Here is a 21,896-nt window from a genome sequence, read left to right as displayed (position 1 = left end):
CCTATTTTAAGTGAAGTGCCTCTAGAAGCTGTCACGGTGTTTACTGATGGTTCAGGCAAGACCCACAAATCAGTAATAACGTGGCAAAACCAAACAACCAAAAGATGGGGATCAGATATTCAAACAGTGGAGGGTTCTCCTCAAGTGGTATAGCTGGCAGCCGTGGTCAGAGCATTTCAGCTCTTTCCAGAACCTTTTAATCTGATTACAGATTCTACATACATAGCAAATATAGTTAAGAGAATTGAAGGGTCAGTTTTAAAGGATATTAGTAATGACAGTTTATATCGTTATCTTACATGTCTTTATTCAATTTTCCAAAACAGAAAAAGTCAATATTTTGTTTTTCATATCAGAGCACATTCTTCGCTTCTAGGATTTTTGGCAGAAGGAAATGCAAGAGCTGATGAATTGACAGTAGCTGTTGTTAATACCCTGCCTAACATTTTTGAACAAGCAAAACTGAGTCATGCTTTTTTTCACCAAAATGCGCAAGCATTCATACAAATGTTTCATCTTTCTAGGGATCAGGCAAAAGCAATCATAAGTGCCTGTCCTGACTGCCAACTTGTACAGCCTCCTGTCTCAATGGGAGCAGTCAATCCACGAGGATTGCAAAGCTTGTAGTTGTGGTAGACAGATATTACCAAATACCCGTCTTTCGGGAAATTTAAAAATATCCATGTATCAGTAGATACCTTTTCAGGTGCAGTCTTTGCTTCAGTACATACAGGTGAGACAGCCAGTCACGCCTGTCAGCATTTTTTGCAAGCGTTTGCTTCATTAGGGGTACCTCAAGAGATAAGAACAGACAATGGCCCTGCATACATAGCTGTATATATGTATTTATATGTATGTATCAATGTGTGTGTGTAGAGTTAGAATATATTAATTTGGGCATTGAGCCAACGATATGGGATAAGGGGTGGAATGTCTTGGGGTGACTTTATGATGTGTATCCCCTATCGCTTCTCTATGCCCAGAAATTAACTTTGTGCCTTTCTATGCCTTTAAACTGAGCCTGAGAGGGGGGAGAGGAAAAAACCAAGCAAACTTTTCAAAACAGTTATTCAAGGACACAGATACACACTCCTCTGCTTCTAACAGCAGCAAGAGCAGAGGAAGCACCCTTCTTGCTTTTCAGCCAGTTTTTGGCTCCTTTTCTCCGGAGGGAGATGGAGAGTTGAACTTTGTTTTCCTGGGACTTTGGTTTTTCCCATCTTCTCTTCTGGACTATTTCAACATCAGAACACATCGGGAGAATTTTCAACCGAGGCCCTGGAGGTGGGCCCACGACCCAGCTCCAAGGAGGAGGAGAGAGATTACACCTATGGAAGGACTCTGAAATTTTCCCAGGTTTCTCTCCACAGTGAGAAGTTTTATTATTTAGCATTATTATCCTTTTCCTGTGTGTTTGTTAAATAAATAGTTTTTATCTCTTTCACTTTCCTCCGAGGAAAATTTTTTTTCCCCGAACCTGGTGGGGGAGGAGTGGTTGTAACCTGCCTTCTATCAGAGGATCTTTTCCTCCAAATTTGTCCAAACCAGCTGTGTTGGGTTGACCCTGAGTTGATGGACAGTCTTTAAGACCAATTACGCTTCTCACAATTTACATATTTAAACCACACAGAAAGGCGGGACTTCCCCTTTTGGTCGGAGCTCGCCTGCTGGAAGGTGGGGGGGCTCCGAGCCTCCCGGCCCCGCTGGGCCGGGCCGGGGCCACTGCCCCTTTCCCCCTTTCTCAGCACCACGGCACGGACCCTGGGTCGCTGGGGGGGACTGTCCCAGAGCCGCAGGCAGCTAAAACCAGCCATGGACTGCTCACAGCTAAACCCATCCAGCGCGGCTTCTGGGAACAGGCGGGTCCCTCTCTTCTCCATGCGGAGCCGGCGGAGCCAGCGGGAGCCGGCAGAGCCTCCTGTCTGCAGCCAGCACACTTCGTGCTGAACTGAAGAGGACACCGTGCAGCCAGCAGCACAGAGGGAGCGAGGCTTTCCCCACCGTAAAGCCTGAACAAGAACACCCTTCAACATGGCGGTTTCAGAGTCAGAGAGAAAGAGAAGTGAGTCACATGGGACGGAGCTGGAAATGGCGACAGGAGAAAAGAGGGCGGTGCCGCGATTCTGGCGCGCAGCTTAAAAGAAACCTTCTTGCATGCCGTGGTAAGAAACTGTAATACCACAAACTGTTTGTCTCTTTAATCCATTTGAAGAACATGGGGGGATGGAGTATCCTCGTGTGCCTATGAAGTTTGTGAAGAGTGCCTATGCCAGGCTATATAGAAGTAGTGAGAGGCTGTTAGAGACTTGTGGCGAAGAAAAGCCTCTGTGTGCAGGCCAAAATAACTTATCCTTAAAAAGATGAATAGCCCCATGTGATGGCCCATGTTTTGTAGTATGAAAGAACTGTGAAATTCTTCATGGGAGAGATGTTCTACACACAGCAGACTGTTTGTTTCCGGGCGGGTGTGCTGTTGGTGGCAGTTTGGGAACCACGTGCAACTGAAGGAAAACCTTTTCTTCCTTAAGCATAAGAGAAAGACTTTTCAAGAACTGCAACACTGACTAACATCCCATGTTCTGTTATCCCTTGTGTGAGCTGGATAAAAGGAGAGAAGTGCTGGAAAGGGGGGGGGGAATTTACTTTAATTTTGTTTCGTTGTTTTCTCTTTACTTTTAATTCTGTTAGTAATAAAGCTCTTTCATTGTACTGCAACTGTTTAAGGTTTGTGCCTGCTTTGCTTTTCTCCTAATTCTTATCTCACAGAAGAAAAATAAGTAAATAATGGATATTTTGAATCAAAACCACTACATTTAATTGGTGTTTCTGCCTGGTTTCGAACTCAACCCGCTACACCAGCACATCTTCCTAAGTCACCATTACATGTGATGAGGCCCTGCTCTCCTGGAGGTGGCTGAACACCTGCCTGCCCATGGGAAGCAGTGAATGAATCCCTTGTTTTGCTTTGCTTGTGTGTGTGGTTTTTGCTTTCCCTATTAAACTGTTTTTATCTCAATCCACAAGTTTTCTCAGTTTTTTCTGATTCTCTCCCCCATCCCACCAGGGGCTGTGAGTGAGCAGCTTTGTGGTGCTTAGTTGCTGTCAGGGGTTAAACCACAACAGTCCTTGTGTTCAATGTGGGGCTCAAAGGGTTCGAGATAACACCAGATTTGATTGGGATATGCCAGATTGAATTTTTAGCTGTTAATGCTGTTTAGCTAGTAATCAGCAGTCTCCCTGCACTTGCCATGGGCTCGCTCACCTGACTATTAGAGTCTTGTGCTCATTAATGGCCACTTTTTACTTTTGCTGCTTTCTGTAGTGCTGTGCTGCTCATCACCTTACTCTGCTGTGCCTGGGAATGTTTTGATAACAGCCATGGAGATGTGTCTGGGCTGGCAAATGGCCAGGGCATTGCTGCTGTGTGTGTGCTGCTGTGATGGATAGGCTGGAACTCCAGTGTGAACTCACACTGAAGGGACTGTGACCTGTGGATGGGTCCATGTGGGAGCAAATATTCACCTGCAGCTTGTGGAGGACTCCATGCCAGAGCAGGTAGAAGCCTTAAGGCTGCTGTGATGCCCATGATGGAGCAGGTTTCCTGGCAGGACTCATGACCCCATGGGGGACCTATGCTGGAACAGCCTGTTCCTAAAGGACTGTACCATGTGGAAAGGACCCACACTGGAGCAGTTTGTGAAGAATTGCAGCCTGTGGGAAGGACCCACATCAGAGAAGTTCATGGAGGACTGTCTCATGTGGGTGGGAAGAAATACAGCTGGGACAGGTGACCCTAACTGACCAAAGGGATATCCCATATCATATGACATCATGCTCAGTATATAAAGTGGGGGGAAGAAGGAGGAAGGGGGGGACATTTGGAGTGATGGTGTTTGTCTTCCCAAGTCACCATTATGCATGATGGGGCTCTGCTGTCCTGGAGATGGCTGAACACCTGGCTGCCCATGGAAAGGGGTGAATTAATTCCTTGTTTTGCTTTGCTTGTATGCACGGTTTTTGCTTTACCTGTTAAACTGTCTTTATCTCAACCCACAGGTTCTATAGCTTTTTACTCTTACAGTTCTCTTCCTGATCCTGCTGGTGAGGGAGTGAGTGAGCAGCTGTGTGGGGCTTGATGGCTGGCTGAGGTTAAACGACAACAGTGTAACTAAACAATTCAGGAAATTTCAGCTCAGAAGCCATAGTAGGGCTGTTAAAATTTAACCTACCAGACATCAATTCTCCCCCTCTACTCTGTCCTTGTGAGACCTCACCTGAAGTGCTGCATCCAAGTCTGGGACCTCCACCACAAGAAAGACATGGACGTGTTGGGGGTAGGTCCAGAGGAGGGTCATGAAGATGATCTGAGGGCTGGAGCACATCTCCTATCAAGATAGGCTGAGAGAGTTGGGGCTGTTCAGCCTGGAGAAGAGAAGGCTCCAGGGAGACCTCATTGTGGCCTTCCAGTAATTAAAGGGGACTTATAAAAAAGAGGGAGAGCAATGGGTAGATAGGGACAGGAGATTTAGATTAGATGTTAGGAAGAAGTTCTTTATTCAGAGGGTAGTGAGGCACTGGAACAGGTTTCCCAGAGAAGTTGTGGATGCCCCATCCCTGGAAGTGTTCAAGGCTGGGTTGGATGGGCCCCTGAGCAACCTGATCTGGTGGTGGCATCCCTGCCCATGGCAGGGGGGTTGGAACTAAATGATCTTTAAAGTCCTTTCCAAACCAAACCTTTCCATGATCCTATGATCAAAGGCTGCCTTCTCCAGTAGCCCGCAACATTGTAGAGTACTGAACAAGAAGGGCTATTCCTATCCTACAAACATAGCCTTAATCTTTTTGAACCTAACCATCTCAGGGTCACAGATCACAGTATATTCTGAAAGGGACCCACAAGTATCATCGAATCCTACTCTTAAGTGAGTGGCACATATGGGGATTGAACCCACAGCCTTGGTGTTATTAACACCAAAATCTAACGAACTGAGCTAATCTCAGGGTCTAATGTTCTTCAAACAAAATATCAAAATCTCGTAGCATGAAAACCAAAAGATGCACTGTGCTTTGCTGGAAAGCTTTCACCAGCAGTAAGTTATAGCCTGCCAAAAAGAGAGATGTTACATATTTCTGGAAGAAGGCAAAAGGAATCACCTGCACGGGGACTGTCTTGGGGTGACTTTATGATATGTATCCCCTATTGCCACTCTATGCCCAAACATGATTCCTGTGCCTTTCTGTGTCTTTAAAACTGGGTGTGAGAGAAGAAAAAAAAAGAAAAAAAGCCAGATGCACTTTTCAAAGCAGTTTATGCTCCAAAGAAACAGAGATAGCAGCTGCTGCTGCTGAAGAGCGGAGAAAAGCACCTTCCGGTTTTTCCCAGCTCTCAACTCCTTTTCTCGAGACAGAGAGTTAAAATTCTTTACTGTTTAACCAGCTTGCTAGCTGAGGCAAGAATTTTCCTTAGACTGTTCTGCTCCAATCTGGATCACCAGCACCAGGAGGCCCACGCTACAGCCTAGAGGGGCCACACCCCAGCTCTGGAGAGAGAACAGCCACACCTACAGAAAAACTTTGAATTTTACCAAGTTCTCTCCACAGCGAGAAGTTTTATTATTTAACATTATTCTTTTCCATTGTGCATTGTGTCTGTTAAATAAATAGGGTTTTTTTCTTTCACTTTCCTCCGAAGAAAATTTTTTTCCCGAACCTAGTGAGGGAGGAGTGGTTGTAACCTGCCTTCTATCAAAAGATATTTTCCTCCAAATTTGTCTCAAACCAGCACAAATAATTAGTGGCACCCAATGTGAGGCTCGGAGGAAAGTGAAAAAACCTGTACTAATTACATTTTAATTTAGTTTTAACATTTTGGTTTGGTTTTAATTACTTTGTATTGGGGTAAAGTAGTCGCCATGTTGGTTGAGTTCATAATGTCTCTCTGGCTTAAAGTACTAATATCTTTCTAGTCCCTAGGCCTGTTTGAGGTACTACTGTCTTTCTGGTCCCTAGGCCTGTTTGCCTATCCACAAGGAGCCCCAATTTTGTCCCTGATACATAACTTTTACCGAGCAGGGACACAAATCCAAATTTGGATTTTGCTGTGCTCGGTGATGATGATTTATAAAAAGTCAACAGAAGTACTAGCAGTTGTTCAAAATGTGTATGATTTGTGGTTTCTCTGTCCCAATCCCAGTCCTAGTTTCAGTAGCCTGTTTTAAGAGTTTATTAATAATTGCACTCAGTTTGTTAGAGGAGGAGGGGATGGGGTTTCCCAGCCTTTGATCTCCTTCCCCTTTAAATTTGATACATTACCTTTTGAGAATGTTCAGTCTCCCCTGGATGTTAAAGAGACCATCTTCCTGGTATTTTATCTGTCAAGCTTCCTCTATATGGCCTGCAGCTGGTCTAAAATCAGGGCTGAGATTTCCAGGGTGACTGATGAGACGCCTGACCCGGAGGTGGAAAATCCTAAGTAGTGTAGAGAATGAAAGGATATGGGCCAAACCCTGAAGGAATTCTCTGACCCAATAGCTTGAAATTTCCCCCCTGAAATAATTCAAAACCCAACTGAGGTGGGGAAATACCTGAAAAAGAAATGCAATGACAATTCTAATATAAAAAAAGCTCATTGCAATATGCTGGGCCTTGGCATATGCTTATCGCACACTGCTAGGTACTGTAAGGCAGCAGATAAAGGCAGAGGGGCAGGAAGATAAATCAGCAGACACCCCAGTCACTCAGGCTGCAGCCAAATCAGACAGCAAGCCTAAGCCATTAATAGTTGCTCCTACCACGAGAAAAAAGCACACAACCAAAACCGATTGCCCAGTGAAAAATAATGATGATGTGGGGGAAGGAATCTCAAAGCCAGAAAATGACTCAGGCACAGAAACCATTACTGAGTCCATGTCCATAAAGGACCTTCGTAGCCTAAGAAAAGACTATACCCGACAGTCTAATGAATCCATAATAAGTTAAATAGTCCGTATTTGGGATGCTTCAGGTGATGATACAATGCTGGACGGTACTGAAGTGAAGCATTTGGGATCCCTGTCATGTGATCCGGCTATCAACCAAGCGATAATAAAGAGTGCTGACTCTGTCAATCTCTAGACACGAGTCTTAAGTAGCGCAAAAGAAAGATACCTGTACCCAGATAATTTCTATATGCAACAAACCCAGTGGAAGACCATAAAACAAGGGATCCAACGCTTGAGAGAACTAGTGGTGGTAGAAATTGTCTACACAGATGACCAAAAATTGAAGAGTCCAGACAGGGTCCCAGTTAACCCAGTGATGTGGCAAAAACTCAAATACTTGGGCCACAAGAATACGCTTCTGCTTTAGCAATGATGAGAAAGAATGACCAAGTTGAGACCGTGCGGGATATGGTGACGAAGCTCCAAGCATATGCAGATGTCGTGCATAGCCCAACACATGCAACAATCGCAGCTGTAAAAACATGTATGCAAAAATTGGAAAATAAGATGGACGAAAATCACCAAGAACTCAAGAAAGAGATTAAAAAGGGCCTTCTCCAAATCTCAGCGGTACAGATCAGAGATTCTATTACCAGACGCAAACGTCCCCCAACTAGAGAGAAAAAGTCCACCCCACAAAGTGAGCTGTAGTTCTTCCTGTGTGATAATGGAAAAAACATGAAGAGGTGAGATAACCCACTTCTGCTCTAGCAGCACGAGTGTGTGAATTGAAAGAGCGCAAGACTCAAAAAAAAAGTTCCGCCAAAAAAGAAGCAACTCCAGTTGCCCGTATCTGAACTGCCAAGTATGATAAAAAAAAAAAAAATAACGTCCGATCCCCTTAAAAGAACCTCTAAAATGTATGCCCAAAAAAGCAAAAATAACCAAGACTAGAGGGGCCCTGCCTCTAACCAAGTAAAAGCCAAAGAAAACCATATTTTTTTGACTATGTAAATTCATTAGCCTAACACATCAAAACTACAAAAATATGATGCCTTGGTCAACACTGATGTGCAGTGCATGCTAATCCCATCACAACATGTGGGGGCAAAATCTGTTTCTATTGCTGGCATGACAAGTGAATCACAAGATTTGACCCTGGTAGAAGCTAAAGTAAGCCTGACTGGAAATAAATAGAAAAAATATCCCATTGTAACTGGCCCAGAGGCCCCATGCATTTTGAGCATAGACTTCCTCCGAAGCGAGTATTTCAGAGACCCAAAGGGACTCAGGTGAGCTTTTAAAATAGCTGCTGTGAAAACAGAGAGCATTAAGCAATTAAACACCTTGCCTGGACTATCAAAAACCCATCTATAATAAGCCTTCTGAAGGGGGAAGAACAATGAGTACCATTTGCCACCTCGACAGTGCACCGCTGGCAGTACCAGACAACTAGAGATGCTGTAATTCCTATCCGCAAAATGATCTGTGAGCCAGAGAGCCAAGGGGTGATCAGCACAACCCACTCACCCTTCAATAGTCCCATCTGGCCTGTGCGCAAATCTGAAAAAAAATAGAAATTGACTGTAAACTATCGTGCCTTAAATGAAGTGACTCCACCGTTGAGCGCTACTGTGCCAAACATGTTAGAGCTCCAGTACGAGCTAGAATCCAAAACAGCAAAGTGATACGCCACTACTGACATTGCCAATGCATTTTTCTCCATTCCTCTGGCACCAGAGTGCGGGCCGCAGTTTGCCTTCACCTAGAGGGGCATGCAGTACACCTGGAACCGACTGCCCCAAGGGTGAAAGCACAGTCCTACTATCTGCCATAGACTAATCCAAGCTACACTAAAAAAAGGTCAAGCTCCAAAACATTTGCAATAATTTGACGACATCATTGTGTGAAAGAACACCACAACAAAAAAAAAGAAAAAATCATCCAAATTCTTCTGAAAGCCAATTTTGCCATCAAGAAGAGCAAAGTCAAGGGACCTGCTCAAGAGATCCAATTCCTAAAAGTAAAATAACAAAATAAATGGCATCAAATTCCCACCAAAGCCATCAATAAGATCACAGCAATGTCTCCACCAACCAACAAAAAAACCCCACAAACTTTCTTAAGTACCATAAGCTTTTAGAAGATGCATATTCCTGAGTACAACCAAATTATGAGTTCTCTCTACTTAGTTACCCTCAAAAAAAATTATTTCCATTAGAGCCTGAAACAACAAGCCTTTGCCCAGATCAAACAAAAGATCACTCATACAATAGACCTTAACCCAGTCAAGACAAGACCAAAAATAAAAAACGTGCTCTACTCTGCAGCCAGGAGCCATAGTCTGTCTTAGAGCCTGTAGCAAAAAGTGCCTGGTGAGACTCGAAGCCGACCACTAAAATACTAGTCAAAGCTGCAAAAAGTCCGAAGCCAACTACACTCCAACCAAAAAAAAAATCTTAGCAGCCTATAAAGAAGTCCAAACCGCCTCAGAAGTAATCAACACTGAAACACAGCTCGTCCTGGCACCCCGACTACCAGTGCTGGAGTAAATGTTCAAAGCAAAAATTCCCTCTACCCACCACGCCACCATCGCCACGTGGAACAAATAAATTGCTCTCATCACGCAGCGCGCCCATATAAAAAAACTAAATCGCCGTGAAATCTTAAAAATAATCACAAATTAACCCAAAAGTAAAAACTTTAGTCTCCCTGATGAAGAACAAAAACAAGTAACACGTGCTAAAAAAGCTCCACCGTACAACCAACTGCCAGCAAAAAACAGACGCTATGCTCTTTTCACTGACAGTTCCTGTCGCATTGTAAAAATAAAACAGAAGTGAAAAACAGCCATATAACATCCCACACAAGTTGCAGAGGCTGTGGAAACTGACAGCTGGTCAGAAAGCTTCACAGACATTGATTTGAGCACAATTACTCTTTACTCTTGAGAATTCAGCTTGCACCCGTGAGAACTTTAATATCAACAGAAGCAAGAAACCAAAACAAGAGAAGAAAACACACAGCTGTCCAAGGGATGATGTTTTTAGCTTAATTTGTTTTCTTATGGGTGGTGGTTGCAACCTACCAATAAGTTTTAAGAGGTGTTAATGTAGAAGCCTATGAGGACACAGCACAAGTGCCAAGAGACTATATAAATGGAAACTTTGTAGAATAAAATGTCTTTTCTGTCCTTTTGCCTTCTGATGGAGTTGGCGTGCATTATTCGTGAGTGTCGCGTCCGTCTCAACTGCGACATCAGGCTACTGAAAGAAAAAGTAGATCAAGCCAACTTGCCAAAATCAAAGCCATTCAACTGGCCCTAAACATTACTAAAAGAAAAAAATAACCAAAGCTATACCTCTACACTGATTCATAAATAGTATCCAATACTCTGTGAAGATGACTAGAAAAATGAGAAAAAGCTAACTGGCAGCATAAGAGAAAACCAATCTGAGCTGCTAAAAAGTAAAAAGACATTGCTGCCCGGGTAAAAAAACTACCCGTGAAATCCATCATATAAATGCCTATGTCCCCAAGAGTAAGGCTAATAAAGAACACCGAAACAATGAGCAAGTAAATCAAGCTGCAAAAATAAAGGTATCACAAATAAACTTAAATTAGAAACACAAGAGAAAGTTATTCCTAGCTCAATAAGCCCATGATGCCTCAAGACATCAAAGCAGAAATGCCACCTATAAGTAAGCATGAGACCAAAAAGTAGATCTAACCACGGACAGTATCTCCAAAGTTATCCATAATTATGAAATGTGCACTGCAATCAAACAAGCCAAGTGACTAAAACCCCCATAGTATGGTGAGCAGTAGTCCAAATATAAATATGGGAAGGCCTGGCAAATTAATTACATCACACTGCCTCAAACATGCCAAGGCAAGCGCTATGTACTCACAATAATAAAAACCACTACGAGATAGTTATAAACCTACCCTGTGCCTCACGCTAAGACCCGTAACACTGTCTTAAGTCTTAAAAAACAAGTCCTTTAAAAACATGGTACCCCCAAAAAATTGAGTCTAACAATGAGACTCATTTCAAAAACAACCTTAACAACACCTGGACTGAGAAACATAGCATTGAGTGAGTGTACCATATCCCTTACCATGCACCAGTTGCAAATAAAGTAAAACGGTTCAATAAATTGTTAAAAACCACCTTGAAAGCACTGGGTGGAAAAACTTCCAGAAATTAAAAGCAACATCTAGCAAAAACCACCTAGTTAGTTAACACCCAAAGTTCTACCAACCGAGCTGGGCCAGCCTAATCTGAGCCCCTGCATACAGTAAACAAAGTTCCAGTAATGCATGTCAGAAGACTGTTAAAAAAGACTGTTTGTGGGAGACAGAGGAGTAGAAACTCCTGCAATTAAAGGAGGCTTTGATTTACAACCCTGGAAGAGACTAGGTCTGGCTTAATTGACAGAGATTTGTGGACTTTAAGCAAAAGGATTACAAACTTGTGTTCCTATCATTATAAGTAAAATTGTACACTGGGTGTTTTGGTGAAGGGTTTTAAAATATAATAGTGTGATTTTATATAGTTTAAGTTAAGAATGTAGATGGTATAAGAGAGACATCTGTGTGTACGTGACATGAGAAGTTATTGGTCAAGACATAGCTACATTGCAGTGAGAAGTGCCACAGGTGATAGGTCATTAATCTAAAACAAAGTGTCGTTTTAAGTATCTATTGGATTAGAAAGTTATAAATTACGATGTAACCCTAAATCTTGTGACTAGTCGCCATTACTCGGAGGTGTTGTAAAATCTCACGCCTCGACTGATGCGTTTGTTATTTTAAACAATAAATTCGTGTAATTGCACAGTCCCATCCCTTAAAGTTATTTTCCTCCGACACGTGAAGCGCGGGAAATGGACAACTGTTTAAATTAATTCTGCCTCGAGTACAAACAAACCCATCCGTGGAATTGTCTTTGCTCAAGAACCTAGTTGCACATGGCGGGTAATGCAGAAAGATGGAACAACGCGTTGTGTATTGCAGGAAGATTTGATGTTAAGTTAGAGCCACATGTAATGTGGAATGCCTATATACCACTACTTGCTGAATGTCACTGTCACTGTTTATACATAACTGTATATATGTGTATATATATGAATGTATTAATGTGTGTGTGTAAAAGTAAAATATATTAGTTTGGGCATTAAGCCGACAATATAGGATAAAAGGTAGAATGCCTTAAGGTGACTACGATGTGTATCCCCTATCAATGCTCTATGCCCAAACATGATTCCTGTGCCTTTCTGTGTCTTTAAAACTGAATGTGGAAAAAAAAAAGCCAGACGAACTTTTTGTTGTAATGTAGTTGAACCCTGATAGTGTGCCCCAGCCAAACCATCTTTAGTTATTCTTATCAGAGCCCTCAGGAATTCATCAAGGTTACTGAAATGCAAACTGCACTAAATTGGGAAAGAAGAAGCTGAAAAACAGAATACCAAGACAGCAAGAAATAGATAAAGAAGGACTGTGCCGTACTGGACTAGTGTCGCTGTTGTCCATAGGGATGGCGAGAAATCACGACATGAATTCAGGTCAGAGAAGATGGTTGAGGCCGGCCCTTTAATGCCAAAACCCCATCTTTTTATAACATGATTTGCAATAGAGAAATGACATGACTGGCCTATTGATTAACCTCCCACCAAAATGATTGGTTGAGAGAAATAGTTCCCATTCTCAAAATATTATTCTCAATGAACCAAAACAATATCCACTGTATTCTCACAACACCCAGCACCTGCAAATAGTTTACAAAATAGCAAACCATCTCTCAGTTAGTTTGCGTGAGAACAAAAACTTTCACAGGAGACTGTAAAAGGTGGAAAATTTCTCTGCTAGCCTCTTCAGCATCTACAGACTAGAACCAATCATATTTTCTGAAAAGTGCATGCAGAGCACATGGACAAGATAGAGGGACCAATCAAGCAATGCGTGAACGTGTGTACAGCAGTTGTAAAATGCATAAGTAGAGTATTATGTAAACAATAAATGGCTTCTGCGAAATCATATTGATTCGTTGTTCAGAAGTCCGGAGCTCCCGCATAGTGGTGACCCGCGACATGATAAACACTGCGATAATGAAGCAGACCGGACCCTTTGGATTCTGAAGGGGATTCTGTGGAGTGAAAAGGCGGGAGGCCCCTGTCGGAACCTGCCGCGGCAGGACCGCGGCGGGGGGAGTCAGAGGACGGCTCCATTGCAGTCCGGGAGCAGAAGACAGCTCCTGGGAAAAGAGCTTCGGAAAACGTACGCTGCAGCGGGTATACCCGAAGAGGTGAGCGACCGGGGGCTGGAGGATGGGAAAGGGACTGTCAAAAGAAGAACAGGCCACGTTTGGGGTCCTCCAGCGTATTCTCTCTGAGATAGAAATTAAATATGACCCGGAGGTCTTGAAAAGACTGTTAAGATGGGGTCAGGAAAGAAGATTTTTTGCCACCCTCGGGGGTGTTGTCAACACCCTTGAGTGGGAAAGGCTGGGAATCGGTCTCTGGGATGCCGTAAGCGATGGATTAAAAGAAACTAAGGGACTTAGAATGGTATGGAAGTTAATAATAACAGTGTTAAGGCAAATAGAAGCAGAAAAAACAGCTGCGGCAGGGGCAGCAGCCCGTCTAGAGCCAGGCGGTCCTGCGGCTGCCTTTCCGACGTTCACACGAGAATTCTTTGAGGGAGTAGACCCAGTTATACCATCCCTACCTTCTGCACCCCCGGAGACGGAGTTACAGGCTCCGCAGCCCGCACCAGAACCAGAGGAAATGGAAGTGGATGAGCTGTCCCCTCCACAGCCACCAGGACTACCTACAGGGTGTCCCGTTGTTATAAATGTACTGTGATGTTGGCTTCTCGAATGTTACATAATTGTTATGAATGTATTGTGATGTTGGCTTTTTGCATGTTCCTCCTATACGGGAGGCTTTGATTGAGGGTCGAAGAACTACCTTGGTTATCAAAACAACCTGTAGAAGGCCTCACGGTTTTCACTGATGCCAGTCGAAAGACTTCTAAAGCAGGTCTGACTTGGCAGGACAAAGGCAAATGGCTCAGTGAAATCCTTGAGGGACCAGGAGACTCTTTGCAGGTTCTTGAGTTGCGTGCTGTTATCCGGGTATTTGAAAAATGGCCAAATGATCCTGTTAACATTGTTTCTGATTCTCTTTACGTAGTAGGTGTTGTTGAGCGCATGGAGCGATCATTACTGAAATAAACTCAAAGCCAGCAATTGTGGCAACTCTTTGTGCAGCTATGGCAGTTACTTAATTCTCGCAAGCAGGATTATTTTATCACCCATATACGGAGTCACTCTGGATTAACAGAAGATCTGGCCTTGGGAAACAAGAAGGCTGATCAATTGGTGGCACCACTTTGGGCCTCTGCTTCTCCCAATATTGATAAGTTTGGCCAAGCCAGAAGGGCTCACGAGTTTTTTCACCAAAGCACAAAGGTTTTACACAAACAAATGCTCAAGGAATCATCTCAACCTGTCCACAATGTCAGGGTATGATTGGTGGATTGGGTCCTGGGGTTAATCCTCGCGGCCTAGGGCCTCTGCAATTATGGCAAACTGATGTGACTATCTATACCCCTTTTGGTCGCTTCAAATGCCTTCATGTAACCATAGATACCTTTTCTGCCGTGGTTTGGGCCACTCCTATGACAAGTGAAGGGTCTCGTTTTGTCATTCGACACTGGCAAGGCTGTTTTGTCATAATGGGCTTGCCTCAGGAAATCAAGACAGATAATGGGTCAGGTTACATAGCCCAACGAACCCAAGATTTCTTGACTCTTTGGGGAGTGAGGCATAGCACGGGCATTCCAGGTAACTCTACCGGACAAGCCATAATTGAAAGAACACATCAGGTACTGAAAGGGCTGCTTGATAAACAAAAAATGGGAGAGGATGGGCTGAGCCCGCAGGACAGAGTACTGAAAGCAGTTTATGTTATGAATCCTTTACGGTTAGTAGGTACTCGCAGTGACCCACCAGCATTAACACATTACTCAGGTTTGCAGCAAGATTCTGAATTAATACAGCACCGACCAAAAGTTTGTTTTAAAAATCCTATGTCAGGGTCATGGGAAGTACCTGTGGAGTTATTAATGGGGGGAAGGGGTTCTGCTTGTGTCATTACAGATAAAGGACCCTGATGGATACCAGTGAAATGGATTGGCCCCTGGCGAAGGACACTCCAAACCCTAATATTACCGATAAATAAACATTAGGCTTTTTTTACTTTAGGTCTTGCTGCTGCTCAAGCCCTGGTTACACTTAATAAGTTGAGATGTTGGACAGTCAAACAGTTAAATCAGATATTCACTGATGTAGATAGTATTAGACACAGTACGTTGCAGAATAGAACTGCTATAGATTTTTGTTATTGGCACATGGGCATGGGTGTAAAAATTGTGAAGGGAGCTTTGTAATTACTATTAGCCATTACTGTATTGCTTTGTGTTATTCCATATATAATGAAATTGGCGATCCACTTGGTGGAAAACATAGTAAAAAGGGTTTGGCTGGTGCAAGAAGAAAAAGGGGGAACTGTTGTAATGTATTTGAACCCTGAGAGTGTGCCCCGGTCAAACCATCTTTAGTTATTCTTATCAGAGCCCTCAGGAATTCATCAAGGTTACTGAAATGCAAACTGCGCTAAATTGGGAAAGAAGAAGCTGGGAAGCAGAATACCAAGACAGCAAGAAATAGATAAAGAAGGACTGTGCCGTACTGGACTAGAACCAATCATATTTTCTGAAAAGTGCGTGCAGAGTGCGTGGACAAAATAGAGGGACCAATCAAGTAATTCGTGATCGGGTATACAGCAATTGTAAAATGTCTAAGTAGAGTGTTATGTAAACAATAAATGGCTTCTGTGAAATCATATTGATTTGTTGTTCAGAAGTCCTGAGCTCCCGCAACTTTTCAAAGCAGTTTATGCTCCATAGACACATAGCTAATAGCTGCTGCTGCTGAAGAGCATAAAAAAGCACCTTCCAATTTTTCCCAGCTCTCAGCTCCTTTTCTCAAAAGAGAGACAGAAAATTAAAATTCTTTACTGTTTAGCCAACTCACTAGCTAAAACAAAAACTTTCCTTAAACTGTTCTGCTCCAATCTGGATCACCAACACTGAGAAGCCCACGCCATGGCCTAAAGGGGCCACACCCCAGCTCCAGAAAGAGCACAACCACACCTACAGAAAAACTAAATTTTACCAAGTTCTCTCCACAGCAAGAAGTTTTATTATTCAACATTATTCTTTTCCATTGTGCATTGTGTCTGTTAAATAAATAATTTTTTTTTCTTTCACTTTCCTCCGAAAAAAATATTTTTTTCCCGAACCTAGTAAGGGAAGGGTGGTTGTAACCTGCCTTCTATCAAAAGATATTTTCCTCCAAATTTGTCTCAAACTGACACAGGGACTCAACGATAATGACATTTCACTAAGATCCAAAGGAACAAAAAAGTCTCTTCAGCTAAAAGCTACAAACCCTCACTCAAAATATGTATTTCCCTTCAAAGGGAAAATTCCTCTTTTATTCAAAGTTACTATATTGGGTCTGACCGAGGTAAAGTTCACAGCCCTTACAGTCCTGTGCTTTGCATTAGTAACTGGAAGGGTGTTGATAATAGACCAGTGTTTTGGCTACTGCTGAACAGTGCTGTCCCTCTAACATTCCTTCCCCCACCAAAAGGGATGGAAGTTGGCAAGATCCTGGGAGGCGACACAACCAGGCCAGCTGACCCAAATTAGCCAAAAGGATATTCCATACTTCCATACCATATGATGTTAGCTCAGATATATAAGCTAAGGGAGAGGGGAAGAAGGGGGGGCATGACTCTGAAAGTACGTCATGTAGATGCCCATGTGCCCAGAAGTTGTGCCACTGAAGAGCATCAAAACAATGAATGAGTAGATAAGGCCACCAAAATTATAATAGCTCAGGTAGACCTAGATTAGGAAAGACAGGATGAGCTATTTATAGCCCGATGAGCCCATGAAACATCAAGACCTCTTGGAAGGGATGCAACATACAGATGGGCTCGTGATCGAGGAGTAGACCTGACCATGGAAGCCATCACACAAGTTATCCATCAGTGTGAAACATGCGCTGCCATCAAGTGAGCCAGAAGAGTGAAGCCTCTTTGGAGTGGAAGGTGGTGACTAGGTTTCCAGTATGGTGAAGCCTGGCAAATTGATTACATTGAGCCATTGCCACAAACACACCAAGGCAAGAGTTATATCCTCACCATGGTTGAGGCCACAACTGGCTGGCTGGAAACATACCCAGTAAACCATGCCACTGCCCACAACACGATTTCAGGTCTCAAAAGACACATTTTGTGGCACATGGAACCGCAGATAGAATTGAGTTAAACAATGGGACACATTTTCGAAATAATCTTATAAACTCCTGGGCAAAGAAGCATAACATTAAGTGGATATATCACATTCCCTATCATCCACAGGCCTCTGGAAAGATTGAAAGATATAATGGGCTGCTGAAAACTATGTTAAAGACATTAGGTAATGAGACAAGAAAGCACTGAAATGTGAACTCGGCAGAAACCACTTGGCTAGTCAATTACAGATCTGCTAACCGCCTGGGTCCCACCCAAACTAAGCCCTTAGACACTGTGAAAAAAAACAAGGTTCCTGCATTACACATAGGAAAGTGGCTGGGAAAGTCTGTGGATTTCTTCTCCCATGAGAAAAAGTAAACCCATTCGTGGGATTGTCTTTGCTCAAAAACCTGAGTGTACTTGGTGAGTTATGCGAGAGGATGGGAAGACCCGGTGAGTACCTCAAAGAGATTTAACCTTGGAAAAAGAAAAACCTATAGCATAAATTGTATGTTACAGGTAGAAAAGTAGCAGAAAAGACATGAGCTGATGAAAAATAAATTTTGGCGAAGAGCAAGAAAAAAGCAATAATGAACAATGTCAGTGCCCAACCATCAACCATCAAGTGTACTATTTCTCCTGTCCTGACTCCACATCCTGCTGGAATGGAGACTACCTAGAAAAATGTGAAAAGGCAGGCAATAGTAGTTAATGAAATGTATGTTTAGTATAGAGATAGCTTGGAAATTCTAGTAATGAAAGTATATAAATTATGTGAGATCCAAGCATGACGCAAATAGTATGAAATAAGGGGTGGAGATTGTATTGGGTCTGACCAAGGTAAAGTTCACAGCCTTTACAGTGCTGTGCTTTGCATTAGTAACTGGAAGGGTGTTGATAACAGACCAGTGTTTTGGCTACTGCCGAGCAGTGCTGTGCCTCTAACATTCCTTCCCCCACCAAAAGTGATGGAAGTGAGCAAGATCCTGGGAGAGGATAAAACCAGGCCAGCTGACCCAAATTAGCCAAAAGGATATCCCATACCATATGACATCAGCTCAGATATAAAAGCTAAACAAAAGAGAAAGAAGAGGAGGCATTCATGAATTTTCAATGTTTGCCTTCCTGAAGAACCGTTACGCATGCTGAAGCCCTGCTTCCCTGGAAGTGTTGAAGCATCACTGCTAATGAGTAGAGACTGACCTTTTTCCCTCTAGCTTTTGCGCATGCAGATCTCTGCTTATTCCTTTCTTTTACTGTAATAACACTGCCTTATCTCAGCCTGCTGGTTGTGCTCCATCTTATTTTAGCGGGGGGGGGGGGGGTCCTGGGTGCAGAGGAACCAGCCAGAGTCACGACAAGAACACCGATATGATTTGAGCATCGTGCTCCCATTTTATTGTTTACTTACACCAAGTTATACTTTGCAAAGTTCACGCCCCATTCCCACGAAACAGCCTCTAAGCAGCGGGGGAGTCGACCAGTGTATACCTTTTCCCAAGGCTGTTCAAGGCTGCTGGCTAGCAGGTGCCTTGCAAGCCTATCTTCAGCCTGAGGCCCCGTCAGGGGTACTTCTGCAACAACCCTGGGTTGCCCAAACTGCCCAGACTGTCCAGGGTTATCATATGCCCCTGTTCCACAAGGAATTCCTCTACATATCCCCAGTTTTCTTTTTGGGCAACCCAGGCCTGGTCGATGATCTTTCACAGCCCCGCTTTAAGGCAAGAAAAAATACACCCAAATACTATTAAGCCTAATATAACCACAAATAGCAATCGGCAGCCTTCTACTACCAAGGTACGCAGCCATCCGTTGATACCCAGACCCTTAAGCCAATCTCCAATAGGGTCGTCTGTCTCCCAAAGGTTGTGTAGGCCTCTCTGGAGGTCAGAGAGGTGCTTATGAATGGAGACAGAGTGGTCAGAAAGATTCATACAGCACATACCCTGGAACTCTTCACAGCCGTGGCTGTGAGCTAATAGTAGAAAATCAATGGCAGCCCGATTTTGTAATACTGCATGTCTAACACTAGTAACATCTGCGCTTAGCTTGTCAAGCATCTGCGAAGTTATGTTTAGCTCATCCCTCACCCAGCAAGCAAGTTTATGTAAAATTGCATGAGTGAGCCCTGGCTGCTGAAGCACCAGGTAAAAACATAGATGCTAGCCAAATTAACTGCCTTCACTCGATCTAAGTGGGCAGACAGCTGATCGAAGATGTCCGCCAATGCCCTTGTCTCAAGACAGTCAAAACAATTCCCCACTCTATCTCTGTGTCTGGTGCTATATGCAAGAATCTACGCAACTCCCCTTCTTGGTTCTGCCTTTGGAGAGGGTTCCCCGACACCCACCACAAGTCACTAGCAACCACCCAGGGAAGCTGTTACATTCGCCCCAGGGTCTCGCTATTTCTCCTGTTACGGAGAGTGGTGGATCTGGCAAGTTCTCAGCCCCCTCACTCAGCTGCGTCTGCAGCCTCTCCCAAGGCTTCTCGGGACGGAGGACCCAGAGTTCCAGCTGTTATAGTAGTGGCGTCACTTTCCTCAGGAGCTGATGCTGACTGCGCCTTCTTGCTTCGGGGTCCTGTATGCGTAGCACGGCACCACTTGCTGGGCACCCCTCTGGTCAGTGCTGCGGCGATGACTTGTCCCTGTTGTTGCAGGACATTCTGCAGCGTTGCGGTAAAGGCAGCTGTTTGAGACGACTGCTCCGCACGGGTAGCACCTGCTTCTCTCTGGGGCAGCGTGGCAAGAATTGTCTTAGTTTGCCTATTAGCATTTTCAAAGGCAAGGGTCCGGAACATTTGCTCTTGGAGCTCTTCAGAGAGCTCAGTTGCATCCTTCAAAGCTGCTGACAGACGGTCGATGAACTGACCATATGGCTCTGACAGCCCCTGTCGGACTGCTGCATATGGAGGTGACTTCTTCTTTTTGGGTACTGACAACAAGGCTTTGTGGGCAAGAGTCTGTGACAACTGATGAATGATGGTGGGCATGGTCAGCTGTGTCACCGTCGCTCCATAAGCCCCGCTCCCAGTTAGCATGCCAGCTTGGATCGCATACAGTGGGTCTTGTGTATCACCTTGGTGTTTGCTAGCTTCTTCTTGTGGTAGCTGCTTCCACGTTCGCTCCCAGAGCAGGAACTGTGAAGGGGTTAACAACAATTGTGCGATGTTGATGCAATCATTAGGATACAGGACATCTGGCACTGGGTCAGTCCTCACCGTCGGGGCTGATGGAGGCGATGGCTGCACCTCCCCTCGCGGGAAGGGAGGGGCTGTAGGCACTGTGCCCCGTCCTCCCGACGGGAACAGAGGAGTTCTGGTGGCTATCTTGACCGGTGGGACCATGGGACACCACGGTGCTGATGGTGTGGTTTCGCAAGCCATCGACTCCAGCGCGTCCTGCTGTGTAGACAATTCAGCAAGCTTTTTGATTACTTCATGCATCATCTCTCGGTGGTTCTCTTCCTCTTGGAGCTGACCCCCGGCTGCTCTGGCTGGCTCTGGCTCTGCGGGCGACAAAGCTGTAGAGGTTGCTTCGCCGTCAGACGATGATCTGCTCTCCGGCAGAGGGGGGTTGCGTGCTGCTGCTTTCGGCCGGACATTAGGACTGCTTGTTTGCGCTGCCGCTTTCGGCCGGGAGCTAGGACAGTTCATTTCTCCTTTGCCCGCCTGCGCTCCGCCCCCTGAGTCGGGAGCTTGCACTTCCGCCTTTGCAGCCACTTCTCCCTCAGACATCGGAGTGGTAACTTCCTTCCCCGCCGGGTCCAGCAACTCCCGCAGGGAACGCACGGATGCTGCTGTTCCCTTAATCGGTCTGCCTGCGGCCAGCCCGAAGAATCGTGCAACCCTGGACTCCGCCTTGGTCTCCAGCCACCGCTTCGTAAGGCCCCCGTCTGTTCCCTTCCCGGAGCCGCCACTCCCGGAGCCGCCACTCCCTAAAGCCTCCATGGCGGCCGCGGCCACTGTCCTCTCTGCTTTCATCTCTGCTAGAGTGTTAGTCACTGCTCTCCAAGTTAATCCGAGAGCCTTAGCTTCTTTCCCTTCTTTTCCACCCTCAATCGTGGACAGCCACAGTTCGTTCCCTACTTCCCACCACGCTTCGGTCGAAAACAAAAGCGAATTGTATCTCAATAATCTATGTTCCCGGGCCCACGTAACAAGGGCATTAAGATCTCTGTCTTTCAGTCTCGCCTCTCTTAGATAGGATACTAGCTAGGAGTCGAGTTCCAGCCTCATCTTCCATAGCTTCTCACCTGCGGGCACTCACTTGGCCGCGCAAACTGTGGTCTCCGGCCACTCGGCTTTTAGGCTTAGTCCCCGGCTTTTCTCGGCTTTGGGGCTTATCCTCCAGCCTTTTAATCGGCTTTGAGACCGGGCCCCTGGCTTTACTCATCTTTGGGGCCACCCGCTCTGATTCCCCAGGCTTCAGCACCGATACGATGAATTGGAGTCTTACCGCATTTAAGCGAACCTGCACGTAGCAAAACTCACTTGGGTCCCTGCCGTTCGGGTGCCAGGTTTAGCGGAGGGGGGGGGGTCCCGGGTGCAGAGGAACCAGCCAGAGTCACGACACGAACGCCGATATGATTTGAGCATCGTGCTC

The 21,896-nt window shown here is 44.8% G+C and overlaps 1 protein-coding gene across 1 annotated transcript in view; it reads right to left on the bottom strand.

Moving 5' to 3' along the window:
* LOC116437343 (zinc finger SWIM domain-containing protein 6-like) overlaps positions 1-21,896 on the bottom strand; it is a 405,850-nt gene that overhangs the window by 189,734 nt on the left and 194,220 nt on the right. The gene's annotated exons all lie outside the window — the stretch shown is intronic.

This window comes from Corvus moneduloides, chromosome W (assembly GCF_009650955.1).
Source record: "Corvus moneduloides isolate bCorMon1 chromosome W, bCorMon1.pri, whole genome shotgun sequence".
Taxonomy (NCBI): domain Eukaryota; kingdom Metazoa; phylum Chordata; class Aves; order Passeriformes; family Corvidae; genus Corvus; species Corvus moneduloides.
This window is presented reverse-complemented; position numbering and strand designations above follow the sequence as displayed.